The sequence below is a fragment of the Microtus ochrogaster genome, chromosome 2, assembly GCF_000317375.1.
Source record: "Microtus ochrogaster isolate Prairie Vole_2 chromosome 2, MicOch1.0, whole genome shotgun sequence".
In the NCBI taxonomy this organism is placed as follows: Eukaryota; Metazoa; Chordata; class Mammalia; order Rodentia; family Cricetidae; genus Microtus; species Microtus ochrogaster.
The window spans coordinates 16,691,510-16,700,990 of NC_022010.1; positions in this window are offsets into that span (position 1 = coordinate 16,691,510).

The window sequence follows — 9,481 nt, forward strand, 5'->3', positions numbered from 1 at the left end:
AAAGCAGGCTGAGCAAGCCATGGAGCAGGTCAGAAAGCAGCACCCTCCACGGCCTCTGTATCAACTCCTAACTCCAGGTTCCTGCCCTGCTTGAGTTCCTGCCCTAACTTCCTTTGTGACATGGAAGCGTACCCAGGTTGCTTTGGTTAGAGTGCTTCATTTATCGCTGGAGAGTAACCATGACTAACTTAAGAGGGGTGGATGGAAATGGACTAATTAGACCCAAAACAAACCAAAAAACCCAAGATAAAACAACAAACAACCTCCCCCCCAAATCCAACTCTTTAAAGACCCAGCAGCTTATTGGTTTTTGCATTTAGGGTCCAGAATGTGGGTCAGTCTCATGTGTCTCAGGCTAGCCTCCAACTCACGGTGCAGCTGAGGATGACCTTGAACTCCTGATCCCCCTTCTTCCACTTCCCCAGTGCAGGGATGACAGGCCTGACCTGAGCCACCATGCCTGGTTTTTGCCCTGCTGGGGATGGAACTCAGGGCTTCATGCATGCTAGGTGGATACTCTCCCAATTGGGCTGCTTCTGTTTGGAAAACCTGGCAATTGATTTTCATCTTTTCTAGAGCTTTGATGATGATGTGGCAGGTGTAATTAGCCACACCCCAAAATACATAAATGCCCTCTTGCCCAGAGAGAAAGAGAACATGAATCTATCCAGAGACAGCTCTGTTTCTGTCCTGTGTCCCCAGGGCAGGAGCCTGGCTACCGCTTCCACCAAACCCTGGGCAGGGCTACAGATCTTTCAGGGGAAAGATGGGAATCTGGGTGACTCAGGGCACAATCTGACTCTGATTGATCAGACCCTGTAAAGCCCAGGGTGGGGTACTCCAAGTTTGGGGACACCCCAAAGGCAAAGGTCACTGTTAGGGACACCAAATGAGATACAGTGTTAGTGGCTCAGGAATGATGACTGGGAAGAACAGAAACCCGAGTCAGATCCCTTGGTTCTGTTCCTGTCCCTTCCTCAGGCATTCTGTCTGCAGCCCTCTGCACACAGGGAGCCTCTGTGTGACCTGAGCTTGCAGCTTGATGTCTCTCATCTTACAGACTAGGGGTGTGAGACTTGCAAGGTCCTGGTCATGTGCCTGCAGTTATGTGGTAACAAGTAGCTAAACAGGATTGGAACCCAGGCAGGTAGTGCCAATCTGTGCAGTCATTGCTATTGGGAGGGGGCTTGGGCTTGTTGTGACCAAATTGCCCTGTTTCCTGAGAAACCAGGACTTATAAGTAACAGTTTTTATATTCTAGCTATGAAAATTCACACTTAAAAATTTTGATTGATTGGGGCTGGAGAGTTGGCTCAGCGGTTAAGAGCACTGGCTGTTCTTTCAGAGGTCCTGAGTTCAATCCCCAGCAACAACATGGTGGCTCACAACCATCTGCCCTCTTTTAGCCTGCAGGCATATATATAGACAGATCACTGTATATATAATAAACATTTTTAAAAATATTGATCAATGATAGATAGATAGATTGATTGATTAACAAGAGCTCCCAGTGTAGTTTGGCCTATCCTCTTCCGGCCCTGGCCTCCTGAGTGTTGGGATTACAGGCAGGCACCACCCCAAGCAAAATATGGTACTGCTGATGTCTAACTCTCAGTGGTTTGACTTTAGTCTTTTTGGCTTTACCATAGTGGTGATACAGAAAAGCATTCAGTAGGAATCAGTCTTGGAGTTTTGATTTGGGGATTTGTTCCTGAGCTAGCAATATGCCCCAGGATCCTGTTTTTAGTACTGGGTGGTGGCAGGGAGCTGCAGGTACCAGGGAACCATCGCATCACAAGGAGAAGCAATGGAAAGTCAAGGGATGCCGTGTTGCTGAGCGATGATATTGGACAGGCTTGGGATTTTCAAAGCCTTTCACTTACGGCGCATTTGGCTTATGATGGTGCCCTGGGCTGTAAGTTTAGGAAGATCCATGCATTTTCCTCAATATTTCTCCACCTCATTTTTTGATACAGTGTCTCTCTCACTGATTGGCTGGCCAGCAATCTCCAGGGCCCCTCCCTTCTTTGTCTCTATAGTGCTTAACACCCTTATAGCTCAGATTTGGCCCCAGAAACTCTGACAGTGAGAAGGATTTTCTCATGGCGCTTCAGCTGTTTAACATGTCTTCTTGTTAAGGATCACAAGTTGTTCTGAAAATGAGATGACCATTGTAAGTAAGAGTAGGAAGTGGGAGGGAGGGAGGGAAGGAGAGAGAGAGAGAGAGAGATACGTTGTGAGATATTCACCAGAGAAGACCTCTCAGACATGGGTCCAAGCCAATAATAGAAAGTCTTTATTAGCCAACCAGTGTCTACAGTGGGCATTCAGGACCCCAGTGTCGTCCTGAGCCTTTCTCAGGGTGAGCTTTTAAGCACAAAAACCACATCCTGGGTTGACACAGCTCAGTTGGTAAGAACAGCCAACCAGAAGCAGAACTACAGGAGTTGAAGAGCAAGATTAGTGCTTAGGGACTTCCCCAGAGCTATGGACTTTGATGGATTGGGTCTTTGTTCTTGTTTTGGCAGGTGATGCTGCCTGCGTGCTGGGTTCCATGGTCTGAATTATCCTTCCGTCATGGTGTTAGCTGTGCTGAGGTCTGGGGGCCTACTGTGGTGGGGGGAAGGCAGAGGGAGAGAAAGAAAGACATGAGAGAGAATATATATTTTTATTAGTTTTAAGAGATGCTCCCACCCAAGTGTCATAGCACACACCAGGGTTGGAGGACTTTCTAAGGGACCACTTAGCCCCTGCCCCTTTATCGTCTTTACTCCTTTTCTCCATAAATGAGATAATACAATGGCTCCAGCTTCCCTGGATAGGACTTGCACTCTGATAAGGTAAAACTTTAGGTCACAGGGTCACAGTGGGCTAAGATAGGGCTTTTATCCACTAAAAAATTGTAAGCATGCAACAGGTAGGGTAGAAAGGCCATGCATAGCTGTATATGTCTAGGCTTTAGGCATGGTTCATTGTTTTTTTAAAATCACTTTTGTGTGTGTGTGTGTGTGTGTGTGTGTGCATGCACATTTGTGCACACACCCTAACCCTAACTCTAATCTATGTGTACACACATACACAAGTGAGTATGTGTACATTTGTGTGGAAGTGAGAGTCCAGCTTCAGGTGATATTCCTCAGGAGATGCCTTTTTTTTTTATTTTAGACAAGGCTCACTGATTCATCTGGTTGGCTGGCCCTTGCATCTTCCCTCCCCCAGCATCAGGATTACAAGTGCACATCACCACACTTGGCTTTTTGATATAGATTTTGGGGATTGCACTCCAGTCCTCATATTTGTGAGATGAGAATGTTATCTGCTGAACCATCTCCTCAGCTCATGTCTGATCTTGACTCTATGTCTTTCCCTTGTAGAGTGAGCTGGGCGCCCATCACATCACAGGCCTTAGGCCTCCTGAAAGTCTACATGGGTAGGGGTAGGCACCTCATTTCTTCAGCTTGGTTGGGTGGCCTGGTCATAGCATCATTCACAGGGCTGGTGGGTGACTGGGTCCAGCTCAGGGGTGATTGCGCCTTTTCCAGCAGCGGTGGAGGGATGAGGATTAGACAGTGAATTTTCATGCAGTCTCCACATGTTTGAAAAAACAACTTAAGTGGTGGCACACGCCTTTAATCCCAGCACTCGGGAGGTATAGCAAGCAGATCTCTGTGAGTTCAAGGCCAGCCTGGTCTACAAAGCAAGTTTCAGGACAGGTAGGGTTACACAGAGCAATCCAAAAAACAAACAAAACAAAACAAAAATTATAAATTCACATTTAAAAACCAAGAGATCTTGGACTAGGGATATAGCTCTGCTGGTAGAGTGGTCACTAAGCATTGAAATAAGAAACCTTGTCAGAACTGGAGTGGGACAGAACCAGCTACCTAGGACAGAGAGTGAATAGCTCTACCAGGAGCAGAAGCCAGGAGCAAATCCAGTCCTGGGACACTGGCAGATCAGGATTGAGCCAGTGACCAGATCCAGAGTCAGCAATCTCCACCACAACAGGTTCAACTCGAAGCCTGGGACTTCTGCAGGAGGGGACCAGACCAGGATTTACAGAAACAGGGCAAAGCTGGCAACCTAGGCCAAAGTAGGCCTGAGACAGCAAACTGCAAGGAAGCAGAGCAAGGCACAGGAAGGCTGAGTTATCTCCAGGAATACCGAGTAACCAATGGGGTAACTAGAACTGTGACACTGACTGTACCACGAGGAACAGCCATCTGAGCTTTGGATTCACTGGCACCTAGAAGATTATTCAACAGATCTCAGACAGCCCCAACCACACCTATTAGAGGAAAAGATGATTAGGAAAGATAAGATCGGCATCACAATCCTTAACTTCAAACTCTACTACAGAGCTACAGTACTGAAAACAGCCTGGTACTGGCATAAGAACAGACAGGAGGACCAAAGGAACCACATAGAACACCCGGAAATCAATCCACACATCTTCTAACACCTGATCTTTGACAAGGAAGCAAAAAAATATTAAATGGAGGGGGCTAGAGAGATGGCTCAGTGGTTAAGAGCATTGCCTGTTCTTCCAAAGGTCCTGAGTTCAATTCCCAGCAACCACATGGTGGCTCACAACCATCTGTAAAGAGGTCTGGCACCCTCTTCTGGCCTTCAGGCATACAGACAGAATGTTATGTACATAATAAATAAATATATTAAAAAAATCAAATGGTGCTGGCATAACTGGATATCAACATGTAGAAGAATGAAAATAGACCCATATCTATCACCATGCACAAAACTCAAGTCCAAATGGGTCAAAGACCTCAACATAAAGCCAGCCACACTGAACCTTATAGAAGAGAAAGTGGGAAGTACACTTGAACACATTGGCACAGGGAACCACTTCCTAAATATAACCCCAGCAGCACAGACACTGAGAGAAACAATTAATAAATGGGACCCCCTGAAACTGAAAAGCTTCTGTAAAGCAAAGGACACGGTCAACAAGACAAAACGACAGCCTACAGAATGGGAAAATATCTTCATTAACCCCACATCAGACAGATGTCTGATCCCTAAAATATACAAAGAACTCAAGAAATTGAACATCCAAAGATCACATAATCCAATAAAAAACTGGAGTACTGACCTAAACAGAGAACTTTCAACAGAAGAATCTAAAATGGCTGAAAGACACTTAAGGAAATGTTCACCATCTTTAGTCATCAGAGATATGCAAATCAAAACAACTATGAGATTCCATCTTACACCTGAAAGAATGGCCAAAATCAAAAACACTGATGACAACTTATGCTGGAGAGGTTGTGGGGAAAAGGGAACACTTCTACATTGCTGGTGGGAATGCAAGCTGGTATAACTCCTTTGGATGTCAGTGTGGCGATTTTTCAGAAAATTAGGAAACAACCTTCCTCAAGACCCAGTAATACTACTTTTGGGTATATATCCAAAGGATGTTCAATTGTGCCACAAGGACATGTGATTAACCATGTTCATAGCAGCTTTGTCTGTCATAGCCAGAACCTGGAAACAACCTGAATGCCCCTCGATTGAAGAATGGATAAAAAAAATGTGGTACATTTACACAATGGGGTACTACACAGCAGAAAGAAATGACGACAGCTTGAATTTTGCAGGAAAATGGATGGAACTAGAAAACATTATTTTGAGTGAGGTAACCCAGACACAGAAAGACAATTATCATTCATAGGTGGTTTTTAAACATAAAGGAAAGAAAGCCAGCCTACAAACCACAATCCCAGAGAATTTAGACAACAATGTGGACACTAAGAGAGACTTACATAGATCTAATATACATGGGAAGTAGAAAGTAGAAAAAGATAAGATCTCCTTATTGGAAGCATGGGGACCTTTGGGGAGGGTTGAAGGGAGAGGGGAGGGGCAAGGAGGGGAGTAGAGAAAAATATAGAGCTCAATAAATAGCAATAAAAAATACAAGGCAGGCTCGTTTTCCTCTGGAGAAAAATATTCTTGTTATTAGTATATTTTTGTAACTTTATACCCATAAAACATACAAAAATAAAAGAATAAAATTAATAATAATAAAAAAGAAAGAGCCAGGTGGTGGTGGCATACGCCTTTAATCCCAGCACTCAAGAGACAGAAACAGGAAAAATAAGAAAAAAGAAATAAGAAACCTTGGGGGGATTCTCATGCACATTAAATGGGGTGTAGGGTGGTGATGGGTGCCTGTAATTCTAGCACTTGGGAGGCAGAAGCAGGAAGTTAGAACTATCTGCTGTATGGGCTACATACACAAAGTCCAGGACAGTCTTAAGATACAGGAGGCCCTGTCTCAAAAACAAAACAACCAACCAAAAGAGCTCACTGGAAATCTGAGCTACCAACTGAGAGATATGATTCGGGCGGTCAAGAAGCTTGGGGTGCAAGCCTTGGAACCTTAGCTTGAACCTTAGAATCTGGATAGAGGTGGAAAGAGCATTGTTCTCCGATTTCCACATGCACGGCGTGACACGTGTGTCCCCTCTGCCATGTATATGCACACGCATAATAATGCTAATAACAAAGAAATTGAAAGATAATCCCAAGCAACCACTCAGAGGGTTGAGAGCAACTGTCCTTTTTAAGTGAGCTGGGGAATCAGTCCCTGTCTGTCCCCGTGAGGAAGGAGGACATTATTCTTCCTCAGTGTGTTCCCCGTAGGCATTTTGGTTCCAGGATTATCCTACTGGATCTGCTCCCAGCACCAAGCACCATCAGGCTCAGGCTTCCAGAAAAGGACCTAGATCAGTCCCTGGCAGGGAGTCATGCCAAGCAGCTTCATGGAGCCCACGGGAATCGTGTGGCCTTGTTTTCTGTGATTTGTTCTTTGGAAGGAAACCATCACCCCAATGACAGCCGGCAGGGACAGATGACTTGCTGAACACACGGCCGCGTGTGGGGACAGCCAGCCATCTCGTTCTTACCTGTGTGAGCCGCACCCTGGAGCCTTCAGTCAGGTGGGGCCACCTGTCTAAATCCAGTCTGGCATGTAGCACTGTGGTAAAGATGTTTTTCTTTATGTGGTGACTGGTGTTGCTCTGGCAGTGACACTCATGGAATAGTCCCTGTGTGGCAGTTCTCAGTACACTGAGATATGTGGCCAGTTCTGACTGAGGCGAGTATAGCCCATTCTCCGCATGCTCCATTCCTCTGTGCGATGGTCGGCAGAAGGTCTCCTGGTCTAAGCGCGTGACCAGAATCATTGAGAGGCTGGAGAGATGGCTCAGCAGTTGAGAGCATCAGAGGTCTCAGGACCCACGTTGAGCAGCTCACCACTGCCTGTAACTCCAGCTCTAGGGGATCCTTTTGGCCTCCTCTGGCACTTGCACTCGTGTGCACACAAACACAAACACCCACATAATTAAAAGTAATAGAAATTTAAAAGGACTTAAAAATCGCTTTAGCAGAAACTTGCTCTGCACAATGTGTTTCCACACCTCCAGTTCATATGCTGAGATCGTGACTCCCTATTTGACGGTGTTAAGAAGCCACTGGGGGTGACAAAGTATGGAGGGTGGTGTGATTTGATTGGGATCAGTGCCCTCATATGATGAGATTTGGGCCTGGGGGTGTGGCCTAGTCAGAAAAGCACTTGCCTTGCAGGCTTGAGGATCAAAGTTCCACCTTGAAACCTCCATAAAAAGCCAGGTATGGTGGCTTGTCATTCCAGTGCTGGGGAGGCAGAGACAGGCAGGTCCTTGGGGACTTGCTGGTCAGCCATGATTACTTAATTGGAGAGCTCCAGACCAATGAGAGACTGTCACAAAGGAGGTGGACAGTGTTCCTGTGGGTCCTTTGCAAGAGCGGCGACTGTTCTTAACTGCTGTCTCTGAGTTGTAGCGCTGCGGATTTCAGATGAGAGGTTAATTGGGGATCTGAGTGTGCCACACCTTCCTCTCAGGTGTTTGAGATGCTGGCAATTAACCTCTGCATTCCAAGGTATGCCCGTGGGTCATTTGTTTTCCCAGTGTTCTGCTACCTGTCAGCATCTGTCTGCATCTCTCCACCCCATCGCCTGCTGTATTGGTTTTGACACATTTCCAGAATGGTGGTGGAGATACACAAAAGTGAGCCACAAAGTGTCTTGTGGAGCAGGAACCAAGTGACATTCTATCTCTGGAGCTGAGATGTCTGTGGGACCTGGGAGACCCAGAGCTGGTGCTTTGGAGCCTCAGGAGTCAGGGTGAAAAATCTGTGCTCAGCTAGGGAATCAGAAACTGTGAAGTAACAGAAGAAAAACAAAATCCAAAGGGACAGTTTGTCCACACACAATGTAACATTTTACCAACTTGTTAATAGCAATTAACTCAATTCTCTGGTCTAGTATTATGAATTTTTGTGGTTACATTTTAATTTTTTTATTTCCCCCTGTCTTATACTATTTTAAAAATGTGTTTGCTGACATTTTTATACATATAAACAATGTATCTTGTCCACATGCTGTGGGATAATGCTCTTATGCACTGTAAAGATTTGTCACTTCTGCTGTTTTAATAAAATGCTGATTCACCAGTAGCCAGGCAGAAAGAATAGGCAGGGCAACTAGGAGAATTCTGGGAAGAGGAAAGGCAGAGCCACAGTAAAGGTATCAAGCCACTTGGCTAAACAGAGATGAGAATTATGGGTTAATTTAATTTGTAAGAGCTAATTAGTAATAAGCATGAGCAATAGGCTAAACAGTTTATAATTAATATAATCTTCTGTGTGTTTATTTGGGACTGAATGGCTGTGGGACTGGTGGGACTTCTGTCTACAGCTGTGCCCATTCCCATTCAGTCCTCTCTAGATACACCAGCACATCTCCTTCCATGACTGGCCTGGGTCTCTTTATGTAAGCCAGACTGGCCTTGAACTCACAGATATTCCCCTGCCTCTTAAAAGCATGTGCCACTACTCCTGACCTGTACCTTTTTTTTTTAAAAATGTGAGTTCCCCGTGCTTTACTGCTTTACCAGCTGAGTTATCTTTTCCCAGTCCCCTGACATTTCCTTTTTCTTTCTTTCTTTCTTTCTTTCTTTCTTTCTTTCTTTCTTTCTTTCTTTCTTTCTTTCTTTCCTCCCTCCCTCCCTCTTTCTTTCTTTCTTTCTTTCTTTCTTTCTTTCTTTCTTTCTTTCTTTCTTTTTTGGTTTTTCAAGACAGGGTTTCTCTGTGTAGTCCTGGCTATCCTAGGAATGGCTCTATAGATCAGGCTGGTGGTGAACTCACAGAGATCCACCTGCCTCTCCAGTGCTACGATTAAAGGCATGTGCCACTACCGCATAGCTTTCTTGTTTTAATTTAAAGGTGATAGTCTTGTCTGTCCTGTCCTTGTCCTTGGTATAGTGATGGGTAGGTGTGTGGTATCCACTACTTCCTATGCTTGCAGCCTTGGTTAAGTGACTTTACCCTCAGCTGCAGCCTCCTGGGTATTGTGAAAACTGAGTTAATATTTTTTTTAAATTTAATTTTATTATTTCTTAAGATTTATTTATTTATTTAT